Genomic DNA, 14,440 nt, shown 5'->3' with positions numbered 1-14,440 from the left:
GTGACAAGCACGTCCCGTGGCAATGGCCAAACGGGGACGGCCACAGTGTCCCCCGGGTTTATTTTAACATTGTCCATGCACCGGACAGCTGCCCACGGGGTTCCTGTGTCTGGAGCTCTCGATATTCCTGGAGTAGAGAGTCCTTTGGTTCTGACTGCGTCACTGGGTAGACGTGTGGGGCCCGCGCGGGCCCCCCCGCCAGTTTCCCGACTGTTGTCTGTGCCTTTTCTGCCGACACTATTTCGCATAGTGCCCTGGTTTCCCGCACTCAAAACAGGTTGGGGCGCCCCCCTTCTCGGGCCCCAACGCTCGGGGATCCGCCCACACGGCATTGTGCCTTCAAGTGTCCCTGTTTACCACAGCGGAAGCACTTCCTCTGCTCAGACATTCCTCCACGTAACACCTTCACTATGGCCCCCGCTAGCACCTGTGCTTTATACTCCTCGCCCCTCATTCCCTCGCACCAGCTAAGAATACCTTCCAAGGGCGCATCCTTTGGGAGGCCCATCATCGCCTTTTTACAAGCGGAGTTGGCGTTTTCCCTGACCATCTGTTTCAAGACTATCTCCGCTCCGGCATTGTCGCCTATAGACTTCAATACTGCTTGTTGCATTCTGGAGACAAAGTCATGTATAGGTTCTCCAGGTCCTTCCTTGATCTGTGTCATGGACAAGCACCGGTCCCCTTTCTGGGGGACCTTGCTCCAGGCTGTCAAGCCTAGTTGTCCCACTAGTACGTACGTCGGGGGGTCGTACAGTAACTGAGCTTCGGTGGTCTCATATGGTCCCGTTCCTGCTAATATTGAGAAGTCCTCGGCGGGGTTATGAAACCCACGCTGTTTTACCATATCCTTCGCTGCAGCTGTGTATTCTGACATACAGATTATAGATTGACCCGGGTCTAAACAACCTCGAGCCAGAGATTTCCAGTCATTTGGCGTGAGGACCGATTCTAGGGTCAGATTTTCGAGCAATTGCTGCACATAGGGAGACTCCGGCCCGTAGGAGGAGCTGGCCGATTTTAGTTCCTTTAGTTTAATCCAAGCTATCGGCTGGAAAGCCCACTGCCCCTCCCCATCCTGTATCTCGGGGTATGCGTCCCAACTCCCTGTGTCCTCCCCCAATCTCCTGCTTTCCTCCAGCGCCATTTGCATCGCCGTTCCGGGCGGGCCTGCGCGACCCTCTGCTCCCACCCCTCTTTCTCGCGAATCGCGCTTAAACCCGCTACCCATACTTAATTCGGCTAGCTGCCTTCGAAGCCGTGTCATTTCCGCCTCCTTTTCTGACTGCGCCATACTTCCACTTTTAGCCGCCCCTGATCGTTCTGCTGTACCTCGCGTCTCAAGGACTACACCGGAGGGTGCGCCCAGGGACGACAGATCGGGGTATAGCCTGTGATAGCTCGGTGTCAGGGTCACTGGTTGGGAGGGGGGGCTGTACTGTCTCTCCCGCATCCTCTAGCTGGCTGGCGGCGTTAAAGTGTTGTGCCTTTCGCTCGGGCCCTTTAAGCGCGGCCCCTAGGATGCCATAGATCAGAAAATCATGATCGGTAAGCTCTCCCAGGGAAGAATCCTCATACGTTGTCATCTGTTCCCCCGCTATCCTCCACTGATCCCCAGTCAGTCCAGAATGACAGATCCACCGACAGATCATCGTCAGCTTCCCAATAAATTTCCTAATCTCCTTCAGATGTACGTTCACCCCGCGTTCCTTAAGAATCTTATAACAATATTGTACATACAGTTCCGTCTCATCTGGCTTAAACACAGGCAGCGACTTTCCTGCTCCCATCTTCCCGCCTGACTATGAGTTCCCTAGTCTATGGGGCACTCCTCCTTGGCTTCCCTTTTTACGGGGTCCCCTATCCCTCGGGCCCCACGTTGGGCGCCACTCGTCGCGTTCTGCTTCCCGCAATGCTAGGGTATTACCATCTCAGGTCTTCGGATGTCTCCAGACGTGGCCTGCACGTTCTCCCAAGGAAGAGTCAGCCAGAGGCACCAAACCTGAAGCAGCTTTATTAGTTCCCGTTACATTGCGCCGAAAGCGGCGTTAGGGGGCGGTTCTCCCCTCGCATTCCCTTTTTATCAGCCAAGCGGGTCACATGGTATGGCAGCCAGCGTTCACCAATAAGCTAGGAGAACACGTCCCAGGCTATTTGGCACACACCTGCGCCCTGACCTCCTTATCAGAGGGAGACCAGATGAAAACATCTCTGACCTTGGATGCCGTGGGAACATCTCTGACCTCGGATGCCGTGTGTGACTGCATACCCCTGGGGGCCTGCCAAGGGTGACTTGATTTTCTCAGCCTGGACCTATTTGCTAGGTACTCGCTTCTTGGCTCGGCCGCTTGCCATTCCCCGTGCTCCCGTGGTCCCCCACGCCTAGCCTAACATTTTCCCTGATGTAGCATTTTCCTCTACCCTAAACTTTTCTGCCGGCCTAAGCTTTTCCCCGGCCTAAGCTTTTCCCCTAGGCTAAAGATTTCCCTAGCCTAACCTTCTCCCTGGCCTAACCTTTGCCCATAGCCTAAACGTTTCCCCTAGCCAAACCTTTCCCTTGTATAATCTTTCATTTTCCCTGGCCTAACCTTTTCCCCTAGCCTAAACATTTCCCCGAGACTAATCTTTTCCCCTAGCCTAAATTTCTCCCTGGCCTAACCCTTTTCCCTAGCCTAACCTTTTCCCGGACCTAATATTTTTCCCCAGACCAACCATTTTCCATAGCCTAACCTTCCCTGGCCTAACCATTTCCACTAGCCTAACTTTTTCCCTTAGCCTAACCTTTTCCCTAGCTTAATATTTTCCATGATCTAACCTCTTCTCCAGCCTAACCTTGTCCCCTAGCCTAACCTTTTCCCCTAGCCTAACCTTGTACCCTAGCCTAAGCTTTTCCCAGAACCTACCCTTTACACCTAGCCTAATCTGCTTTACCCCTAACCTAAACTTTACACCTAGCCTAACCTTTTCCTGAAGGCTTACCTTTCCCTCTGGCCTAAACTTTTCACCTGGCTCAAACTTTTCACCTGGCCTAACCTTTTCCCCTGACCTAACCTTTTCCCCTGGCCTAACCTTTTCCTTGATCCAAACCATTTCCCAAGGTGTGAACCTTACCCCTGGCCTAACCTTTTCCCCTAGCCTAACCCTTTCCCCTAGCCCAAGCTTTTCCCTTAATCTAACATTTACACCTAGCCTATCCTACATTTCCCCTAAACTAACCTTTTTCCCTGGCCTAAACTTTTCCTTAATCCTAACCATTTCCCAAGGCGCAAACCTTAGCCTTGGCCTAACCTTTCCCCCTGGGCTAACCTTTTCCCTTAGCATAACCTATTATGCTTAACCTTTTTCCTTCACTTAACCTTTTCCCCTGGCCTAACCTTTTCCCCTGGCCTATCCTTTTCCCTAGCCTAACCATTCCCCTAACATAAATTTTACACCTTGCCTAATCTTTTCCCCTAGGCTAACCTTTTCCCTGGCCTAACCTTTTCCCTGGCCTAGTCTTTTCCCCTGGCCAAACCTATTCCCCTAGCTTAACATTTTCCTCTAGCCTAACCTCTTCCCCTGACCAAACCTCTTCCCCTGACCTCACCATTTCCCATGGCCTTACCTGACCACTAGTCTAACCTTTTTCCTTAGCCTAACCTTTTCCCCTAGCCTAAACTTTACCCTTAGCCTAAACCTTTGTTTTAGCCTAATATTTTCCCCTAGCCTAACCTTTTCCCCTTCCTAACCATTTTCCCTTCCCCAACTTTCTCCCTTAGCCTAATAATTTCCACTAACCTGTTTCCCCTAGCCTAATCTGTCCCCTAGGCTAACCTTTTCCCCTAGCCTGACCTTTCCCCTAGCTTAACCTTTTCCCCTAGCCTAAACTTTTCCCCTTGCCTAACCTTTTCCCATAGAATAACCTGACCCCTAGTCTAACTTCTGTCCTAGACTAACCTTTTCCCTTAGCATAACCTTTTCCCTTGGTCTATCCTTTCCACTGACCTAACCTTTTCCTCTGGCCTACCCTTTTCTCTGGCCTAACTTTCTCCCTGGCCTAACCTTCTCCTGGCCTAACCTTTTCCCCTAGCCTAAACCTTTCCCTAAGCCAAAACTTTTCCCCTAGCCTAAACCTTTCCCTTAGCTTAACCCTATCCCCTAGCCTAAGCTTTTCCCAGAAACTAACCTTTACACCTAGCCTAACCTTTTCCCAAAGGCTTACCTTTCCCTCTGGTCTAACCTTTCTCTCTGGCCTAACCTTTTCCCCTAGCATAATTTATTCCCCGACTTAAACTTTTGCCCTGGCCTAACCTTTCCCCAGGCCCATCCCTTTCTATAGCGTAACATATCCCCTAACCTAAACTTTACATCTTGCCTAACCTATGCTATCCTGGCCTGGCCCTGAGGCCTTTGCCTTCCAGGTTGGGCCTACTTGCCTTTGCCTTGCAGGTTGGACCCCTCCCCACCTTTGCCTTCCAGGCCCAGGCCCCAAGCCCTTCTTGTTCCAGGTTTGTCCCCCCCCACCTTTGACTTCCCAGCATGGCCCCAAAGACTTCACATTCCAGGTTTGCACCCCCCAGCCTTTGCCTTACCGACCTATCCCTGAAGCCTTCTAGTTCCAGATTGCCCCCCCTCCCCCCGGCATTCCAGGCTTGGCCCCTAACCTTTCTCATTCCAGGTTGGGCCCACCCTCCCATTGACTTCCAGTCCTGGTCCCGAACCCTTCAAATTCCAAGTTGGGTTTCCCCGCCTTTGCCTTTTAGGCCTGGTCCCGAAGCCTTCTCGTTCCAGGTTGGGCCCCCCTGCTTTTGGCTTCCAGGCTTGGCCCCGAACACTTCTCGTTCCAGTTTTGGCCCCCACCTTTGCCTTCACGGTTGGACACCCCCGCTTTTTCCTTCCAGGCCTGGCCCTGAGCCCTTCTCCTTCCAGGTTGGGCCCCCCCGCCTATGCTTTCCGACCTGTTCCTGAAGTCGTCTCGTTCCAGGTTTGGCCCCCGCCTTTGCCTTTGATGTTGGACATCCCTGCCGTTTCCTTCCAGGCCTGGCCCAAAAAACTTGTTGTTCCAGGTTGGGCCCTCCCGCCTTTGCCTTTCTGACCTGTCCCCAAAGCCTTCTCATTCTAGGTTGCTCCCAGCCCTTTGATTCCAGGCCTGGCCCCGAACCTTTCTCGTTCCAGTTGGGGCCGCCCCTGCCTTCCTTCCATGCCTGGCCACGAACCCTTCTCATTCCAGGTTTGTTCTCCCCACCTATGCCTTCCAGGCCTGGCCCCAAACATTTCTCATGCCAGTTCCCCCCTGCCTTTGCCTTCCATGTCTGACCATGAACCCTTCTCATTCCTGGTTTGGTTCCCCCCACCTTTGTCATCGAGGCCTGTCCCTGAAGCCTTCTCGTTCCAGGTTGCCCCCCCCCCCCGCATTTGCCTTCCAGGTTGGACTCACCCTCTTTTGCCTTGCAGGCCTGGCCCTGAACCCTTCTTGTTTCAATTTTGCCCCCCCCGCCTTTGGATTCGAGGTTGGACACCCCCGCCATTTCCTTCCAGACCTGGCCCCGAACCCCTTTCATTCAAGGTTGTGCTGCTCCACCTTTGCCTTTCAGGTCGGACCCCCCCGACCTTTGCCTTCCAGGCCTGGCCCTGAACCCTTCTCGTTCCAGGTTTGGCACCCCCAGACTTTGCCTTCCCAGCCTGGCTCCGAAGCATTCGCCATCCAGGCTGGGCCCCTGCGCCTTTGAGTTCCCAGCCTGGCCCCCCGGCCTTTGCCTTCCAGGCCTTGCCCCTAACCCTTCGAGTTCCATGTTTGCCCCCCACGCCTTTGCCTTCTAGACCTGGCCCCGAACCCTTCTCGTTACAGGTTTGGCCCCCCCCGCCTTTGCCTTCCCGGCCTGACTCTGAAGCATTCGCAACCCAGGTTTGCCCTCCCAAGCATTTGCCTTCCCGGCCTGGCCTGTAACCTTCTCGTTCCAGGTTTGGCCCCTCCACCTTTGCCTTCCAGGTCTGGCCCCGAACCCTTCTCGTTCCAGGTTGGACCAACCCCACCATTGCCTTCCCGCCCTGGCCCCAAAACCCTTCTCATTCCATTTTGCACCCGGCCCCGCTTTTGCCTTCCCGGCCTGGCTGCCCACCTTTGCCCTCCTGGCCTCGCCCCAAACCCTTCTTGTTCGAGGTTGGACATCCCCGCCTATGCCTTACCAGCCTGGGCCTGAATCCTTCTCGTTCCAGGTTGGGCCCTCCTGCCTTTGCCTTGCAGGTTGGGCCCCCCAGCCTTTGCTTTCTAGGTTAAACCCCCCGCCCTTCACGGGGGTTCACACTTTTTTTCCAGATTTGGCCCCCCCGGCCTTTGCTTTCCAAGTTTGGCACCAAACCCTTCTCGTTCCAGGTTGGACCCCCCCCGCCCTCCACGGCCTTCCAGGCCTGGCCTCGAAGACTTCGTGTTCCAGGATTGGCTTCCCTGCCTTTGCCTTCCCGGCCTGGCCCCCAAGCCTTCTCGTTCCAGGTTGGGCCTCCCAGCCTTTGCCTTCCCGGCCTGGCCCCCAAGCCTTCTCATTCCAGGTTGGGCCCCCCAGCCTTTGCCTTCCCGGCCTGGCCTCGAACCCTTTTTGTTCCAGGTTTGGCCCCCCACCTTTGCCTGCGAGGTTGGACACCTCCGCTGTTTCCTTCCAGGTCTGGCCCTGAACCTTTCTTGTTCCACGTGGGGCCTCCTGCCATTTCCTTCTAGGCTTGTCCCTGAAGCCTTCTCAATCCAGGTTGCCCCCCCCCACCTCCCCTTTGATTCCAGGCCTGGCCCTAACATTTCTCGTTCAAGGTGGGCCCTCCTCCGCCCCCCGCCATTTCCTTCATGCCTGGCCATGAACACTTCTCGTTTCAAGTTTGGTCCCCCGGCCTTTGTCTTCCAGGCCTGGTCCCGAACACTGCTCATACCAAGTTGGGCCCTCCTCCCTTTGCCTTCAGGTTTGGTCCCCCCGCCTTTGCCTTCCAGGTTGGGCCCCCTGACTTTTGCCTTCCAGGCCTAGCGCCAAACCCTTCTCATTCCAGGTTTGCCCACCGCCCCCCGCTCAACACTTTTGCCTTCCCTGCCCCCTCCGCCTGCTTTTGCCTTCCAGGCCTGTTCTCGAACCCTTCTCGTTCGAGGTAGGACTTCCCCGCCTTTGCCTTCCTGGACTGGGCCCTAACCCTTCTAGTTCAAGGTTTGCCTCCCGCCACCTTTGCCTTGCAGGTTGGGCCACCCTGCCTTTGCTTACAACCTTGGCCCCCCACCCCTCGCCCAAGCCTTGGCCTCCCAGGCCTGACCCTAAACTCTTCTCATTCGAGGTTGGGCCCCTGGGCCTTGGAATTCCCGTCCTGGCCCCCAGGCCTTTGCCTTCCAGGCCTGGACCTGAAGCCTTCTCATTCCAGGTTTGGCCCCCCAGCCTTTGCCTTCCATGCCTGGCCCCAAACACTTCTCTTTTCAGGTTTGGCCCCAAACCCTTCTCATGCCAGATTTGATCCCCCGTTTTTGCTGTCCTGGCCTGCCCCCGCGCCTTCATCTTATAGGCCAGACCCAAACCCCTCTTGTTCGAGGTTGGACTTCCCCGCCTTTGCCTTTCCGGCCTGGGCCCCAACTCTTCTAGTACAAGGTTTGGTCCCCCGACCTTTGCCTTGCAGGTTGGGCCATCCCACCTTTGCTTTCCAGATTGGGCTCCCCCAGCCTTGGCCTTCCAGGCCTAGCCCCGAATCTTTCCATTCCAGGTTGAGCCCCTGCGCCTTTGAGTTCTCGGGCCTTGCCCCCAGGCCTTTGCCTTCCAGGCCTAGCCCCGAAGCTTTCTCGTTCCAGGTTCGGCCCCCCAACCTCTGCCTTCCCAGCCTGGCCCTGAAGCCTTCTATTTTCTGATTGGGTCCCCTGGCCTTTGCCTTCCCGTCTCGTTCCAGGTTGAACCCCCTGTCTTTGCCTTCTAGTTTTGGCCCCGAACGCTTCTCGTTCCAGGTTGGTCCTGCCCTCCTTTGCCTTCCAGGTTGGCCTCTCCCGTCATTTCCTTCCAGGCTTGCCCCCGAAGCCTTCTCGTACCAGGTTGGGCCCCTATGCCTTTGCCCTCCAGGTTTGGGTTCCCCCACCTAGCCCCGTAGCCTTCTCATTCCAGGTTTGGTCCCCCGAATTTGCCCTGCCGGCCTGGCCCCGAACCATTTTGTTCTAGTTTAAGCCCCCCAGTATTTGCCTTCTGGTTTTACCCTTCAGCCTTTCCCTTGCACGTTTGGCTCCAAACCCTTTTCATTCCAGTTTAGCACTCCCAGGCCTCGCCTTGCACGTTTGGCCCTGAACCCTTTACGTTCCAGTAGGTTGCCTCCTGATTTGCCTTCCAAGATTGACCCCGAACTCTTCTCATTACATTTCGGGACCACCCGCCTTTGTCTTCCAGATTGCCCTCCCCCCGCACCCGCCCGGCCTTTGCCTTGCAGGTTTGGCCCCAAACCCTTTTTGTTCCTGTTTCCCTCCCCCGCAACTCCAGTCTTTGTTTTGGAGGTTTGGCCCCAAACCCTTTTCATTCCATTTTGGGCCCCCTAGCCTTGCCTTGAAGGTATGGCCCCAAACCCTTTCGTACCAGTTTGGGGCCCCTTGCTTTTGCCTACCATGCCTGGACTCAAACCCTTCTCGTTCCATTTTAGGCCCCCTAGCCTTTGTCTTCCAGATTTTCCCCTGAGCCTTTGCCTTGCAGGCCTGGCTCTGAACCCTTTTTGTCCTACTTTTGCCCCTCCAGCCTTTGATTTGCAGGTTTGGCCCCAAACCCTTTTGGTTCCATATTGGGACACCTAGCCTTTGCATTGCAGGTTTGGCCCCAGACCGGTCTCGTTCCATTTTGGGTCCACTAGCCTTCTCCTTGCAGGCCTGTTCCCAAACACTTTTTGTTCCAGTTTGGGTCCCCCAGTTTTTGCCTTCCAATTTTGCCCCCCCCCAGCCTGTTCTTGAAGGTTTGGCCCCCAACTCTTCTCGTTCAAGTTTTGCCCCCCAGCCTTTGCCTTGCAGGTTTGGCCCCAAACCCTTCTCGTTGCAGTTTGGACCCTGCAATTTTTGCCTTGCAGGTTTGGTCCCGAATGCTTTTTGTTCTTGTTTGGGCCCTGAAGGCTTTGCAAGTTTGACCCTGAACACTTTTTGTTCCAGTTAGGACCCCACAGCTTTTCCCTTGCAGGTTTGTCCCCGAATACTTTTTGCTACAATTTTAAGCTCTGCAGCTTTTGCCTTGCAGGTTTGCTCCCCTTACCTTTGTCTTGAGGTTTGGTCCTGAAACTTTTTCATTCCAGTTTCGGCCCCTCAGTGCTTGCCTTGAAGGTTTGGCCAGTTTGGCCCCCAATCCTTAGAGTTCCAGTTTGGCTCCCTCAGAGTTTGCCTTGGAGGTTTCGCCCCCCCGCAGACTTTGCCTTGCAGATTTGGCCTGAACTCTTTTCGTTCAGGTTAGGGGCCCCACAGCCTTTCCCTTGCAGGTTTGGCCCAAACTCTTTTAGGTCCCATTTGGGCCCTGCAAGCTTTGTCTTACATGTTGGACCCCAAAACCTTTTGGTTCCAGTTTGGACTCCGCAGCTTTGGCCTTGCAGGTTTGGCCCCGAACATTTTTGGTTCTAGTTTAGTCCCGGCAGCCTTTGCCTGGCACGTTTGGCCCCGAATCCGTTTGGTTGCAGTTTGGGCCCCACAGCCTTTGCCTTACAGGCTTGCCCCCGAACCCTTTTATTCCAGTTTGGGTCCCTTAGAGTTTGCCTTGCTGGTTTGGCCCCGAACCCCTTTCCTTCAGGTTTTGGCCCCACAGCCTTTGTCTTGCAGGTTTGACCCACAACCCTTTTTGTTCCAGTTTGGCCCCCGCAGAGTTTGCCTTGCAGGTTTGGCCGAAACCCGCTTCGTTTCCGTTTGGGTCCCGTGACCTTTGCCTTGCAGATCTGGCCCCGAGCCCTTATTTGGGCCCTGCAGTCTTTGCTTTGCAGGTTTGGCCCTGAAACCTTTGGGTTCCAGGTTGGGCCCCGCAGCCTTTACTGTGCAGGTTTGACCCTTCAGCATTGCCTTGTAAGTTTGGCCCCGAACCCTTTTCGTTCAGGTTTGAGCCCCACAGCCTTTGCCTTGCAGGTTTGGCCCTGAACCCTTTTGGTTCCAGTTTTGGCCCCGCAGTCTTTGCCTTGGAGGTTTGTCCCCCGAGCGTTTGCCTTGCAGGTTTGGCCCCGACCCCTTTTCGTTCAGGTTTGGGCACCGCAGCCTTTGTCTTGCAGGTTTGATCCCGAACCTTTTTGGTTCCACTTTGGGTGCCCTAGAGTTTGCCTTGCAGGATTGGCCCCGAAACCGTTTCATTTCAGTTTGGGTCCCACAAGCCTTTGCCTTGCAGGTTTGGCCCCAAACCCTTTTGGTTCTAGTTTTGTCCCCACAGCCTTTGCCTTGCAAGTTTGGCCCCGAACACTTTTCATTCCAGTTTGAGTCCCACAGACTTTGACTTGCGGGTTGGGCCCGGAACGTTTTTGTTTCCACATTGGGCCCCACAGCCTTTGCTTTGCAGGTTTGGCCCCACAGCCTTTGCCTTGCAGCTTTGGCCCCGAACCCTTTTGGTACCAGTTTGGGGGCCCCAGCCTTTGCCTTGCACGTTAAAAGGTTGTGACACCCTTTTTTTTCCTTCCTTGTCCTCCTACCCAGCCTCAGGGTCTCTAGAGGAATGTGGCACCCATGGGCTGGAGAGGCTTAGATTTCTCCCTGCCCCTATTGACGTTCATGGGCAGGGCTAGGGCAGAAGGCAGGACCTTCTAGGCCCAAGAGAGAGGCAGGGAGCAGCATGGGCTGGAGTTGGGCAGGGGCTCAGATTGGAGGTTGTCCCAGGTTCCACTACTCAATCAGTATAGTGAATCAATTTAGTGAATCAATAGATATCTTTATATAAATAAAATTATAGATAGATACATAAGAGCTGTGGGGCGGGGGGGTTGGGAAAGAGCAAAGTTGTGCCAGTCATGGTGACACAGAAGGGAGTGGGAGCTGAGGAAAAGTGGGGCTTAGTCTGGGAAGGCCTCTTGGAGGAAGTGCACCTTGAATAGGGCTTTGAAGGGAGCAAGAGCGATAGGCAGTTTTGAGGAGGGAGGCCCAAATAAATCAGGTGACTCAATTGGTCATATTGAAGCACTACGGATGGGAGGTAGGACGTGGACCAGGTGATCAGTGGCGAGCTGGGGAGATGGAGGCACAGTGAGAAGGTTAGCACCAGAGGAGCAGAGTGTGTGGTCTGAGATTTAGAAGGAGAGAAGGGAGATGAGGTAGGAAGGGTCAAATTGTTGAAGAGCTTTAAAGTCAATAGTGAGGAGTTTTTGTTTGATACAGAGATGGATAGGCAAGCACTGAAGAATTTTGAGGACGGGAGTGAAGTGTCCAGAGCATGTTCTGTAGAAAAATATTGGAGGTTTGGTCCCGAAGGCTTTTCATTCCAGTTTGGGCCCTCAGCCTTTGCTTTGCAATTATGACCCCGAACCCTTTTGTTTCCAGGCTAAGCCCTGCAGCTTTGCCTTGCAGGTTTGCCCCCCCTCCCATCCTTTGCTTTGCAGGTTTTCCACTAACCTTTTTTAGTACCAGTTTGGGCCCCGTGGCCTTTGCCTTCCAGGTTTGGTCCCGAAATCATTTCATTCCTGTTTGGGCCCCCTAGAGTTTAACTTCGAGTTTGGGCCCAGAACCCTTTTTGTTCAGGTTTGGGCCCTGCCTCCTTTGCCTTGCAGGTTTGGACCCCAACACCTTTTGTTCCAGTTTGCCCCTCCACCCGAGTTTGCCTTCCAGGTTTGGCCCCAACCCCTTTCGTTTCAGTTTGGTTCCCCCAGCCTTTGTTTTGCAGGTTTGGCCCAAAACCCTTTTGGTACCAGTTTGAACCCCCTAGAGTTTGCCTTGCAGGTTTGGCCCCCAACTCTTTTCAATCAGGTTTGGGCCCAGCATCCTCTCCTTTGCAGGTATGGCCCCAAACCATTTTTGTTCCAGTTTGGCCCCCAAAGAGTTTGCCTTGCTGGATTGGCCCCCAACACTTTTTGTTCAAGTTTGGGCCCCACAACCTCTCCCTTGCAGGTAAGGCCCCAAACCATTTTGGTTCCAGTTTGGCCACAGAGTTTGCCTTGCTGGATTTGCACAGAACCTGTTTCGTTTCAGTTTGTATCCCAAAGGCTTTGTCTTGCAGGTTTGGCCCAAACTCTTTTGGTTCCAATTTGGGCGCCCTAGAGTTTGCCATGCAGATTTGGCCCCGAACCCTTTTCATTCCAGTTTGGGCCCCGCAGTCTTTGCCTTGCAAGTATGGCCCCCGAACCCTTATCGTTCCAGTATGGGTCCCACAGCATTTGCCCTTCAGTTTGGTCCCTGAACTCTTCTCGCTCCTTTTTGGGTCAGGCAGCCTTTGCCTTGCAGGTTTGGCCCCCTGGCCTTTGCCTTGCAGGTTTGGCCCCCAACCCTTTTCGTTACAGTTTAGGCCCCGGAGCCTTTGCCCTGCATCTTTGGCCCTGAACCCTTTTGGTTCCAGTTTGGGCCCCCTCGAGTTTGCCTTGTAAGGTTTGGCCCATAAACCTTTGCGTTCAGGTTTTGGCCCTGAGGCCTTTGGCTTGCAGCTTTAGCCCCAAAACCTTGTGGTTCCAGTTTAGGACCTGCAGCCTTTGCCTTGCAGGTTTGGCCCCAAACATCTTTAGTCACAGTTTGGGCCCCATAGACTTTGCCTTGCAGGTTTGGCTCTGAACCCATTTCATTCCAGTTTGGGCCCCACAGTCTTTGCCTTGCAGGTTTGCCCCCCAGCCTTTGCTTTGCGGGTTTGGCCCCAAGCCCTTTTTTTTCCAGTAATGGCCCCGCAGGCTTTGCTTGCAGGTTTGGACCCAAAACCCTTTGGTTCCAGTTTGGGCCCCGCTGTCTTTGCCTTGCAAGTGTGCCCCCCGAGCCTTTGCTTTGCAGGTTTGGTCCCGAACCCATTTGGTCCCATTTTGGGCCCTGCAGCTTTGCCTTGCAGGTTTGGCCCCAAACCCTTCTCGTTCGGGCTAGGCCCCACAGCCTTTACCTTGCAGTTTGGTTCCCAAAACCTTTTTGTTCAGGTTTGGGTCCTGCAGCCTTTACCTTACAGGTTTGGCCCTCAATCCTTAGAGTTCCAGTTTGGGCCCCACAGCCATTGCCTTGCAAGTTGGGCCCAGAACCCTTTTCGCTCCAGGTTGAGCCTCGCAGACTTAGCCTTGCAGGTTGGTCCAGAACGCTTTTGGTCCCAGTTTGGGTCTCGCAGCCTTTGCCCTGCAGGTTTAGCCCCAAACCCTTTTGTTTACAGTTTTGACCCCCTAGAGCTTGCCTTGCAAGTTTGCCCCGAACTCTTTTCCGTCTTACTGAATGGATTGCATTGCTACCCTAAAGAGAAAAAGGGGCTGTAGGGTAAGGTGTAGGTGTATGTGTGTGTGTGAATAATGGAGGGAAGAGTGATGAGGCTGATGCCACTCATGGGAGAACAAGGGACCTGGGCTCTATGCAGGAAGCTAGTTCTGTCTGATTTGCCTGGGACTGAGAAGATAATTCTATAGATGGGTCAAGCCTCTCTGGGACTATAATCCTGACTGCAGGGTCACTGCACAGCCTCACTCTCAGAAGAAGGGATCTTTTGGGGCTCATTGTGAAAGATTGTGGTTTATAATATCAGGAGGAGATCAGGGTATCTCCCCTATTTCTCTCTGAGAAGCAGCGGTGTGCAGATTCCTGCCTGAAATCGAGTTCATAGCGATGTGGGGAGGATAGAAGGCAGGTATTGTACCAGAAACTGAATTCTATCCAGTGTGCATGCAGTTCTGCACCTTCAGTCAATCAATTGGATTGATGGAGTGCCTCCTATGTACAGAGCACTGTACTAAGCACTAGGGAGAGTAGCCATAAGACAGTCACATTACCTGCCCATAACAAGCTTACAGTCTAGAGGGAGAGGCAGACATCAATTTAAACACTTAAATAAGTAAATCAATGAAGGCAGATGGTTGTAGTCATTTTAGTGAGGTGGTCTGCCTATACGCCTCACCTCTCCAGATGATAGGTTTAATGTTTGGAGGAGGAGAGGGAAAATAGTGTCTGCCAAAGAAACCTATGCTGTCTGCAATCTTCTACCCCTCCTTCTCCAGCTATGAGACAGCAGAAGCTGCAGAAGACTGAAGGGTTTGACCACAGAAGCAGAGGACAGGGCAAAGGGCAGGGTGAGGGAACCTGGCCCCTCCATAATCCACATGTGTCTCTTAAGGTCAGGCTCCACAACTCCAAGTGTGTTTCAGTCAGGACTGGTGGAGAAGGTGTAGTGACATTTTGCTTCCATTAAGACACAAACTATACTGCCTCCTACCCAGTGGAGAGCTCTGCAATGAGTCCTATGTTTTGGAGGGAGCAGGAGGTGGGCGTTGGGGAGAAGGGGAGCACGGGTCTGTCCTGTTGGCTCAGACATAAGGTATTTGCCCCCCAACCCCCTCAAAAAAGACTAGATTGCCTGCAATCCTCTAT

Source organism: Ornithorhynchus anatinus, unplaced genomic scaffold (assembly GCF_004115215.2).
Source record: "Ornithorhynchus anatinus isolate Pmale09 unplaced genomic scaffold, mOrnAna1.pri.v4 scaffold_175_arrow_ctg1, whole genome shotgun sequence".
Taxonomy (NCBI): domain Eukaryota; kingdom Metazoa; phylum Chordata; class Mammalia; order Monotremata; family Ornithorhynchidae; genus Ornithorhynchus; species Ornithorhynchus anatinus.
This window is presented reverse-complemented; position numbering follows the sequence as displayed.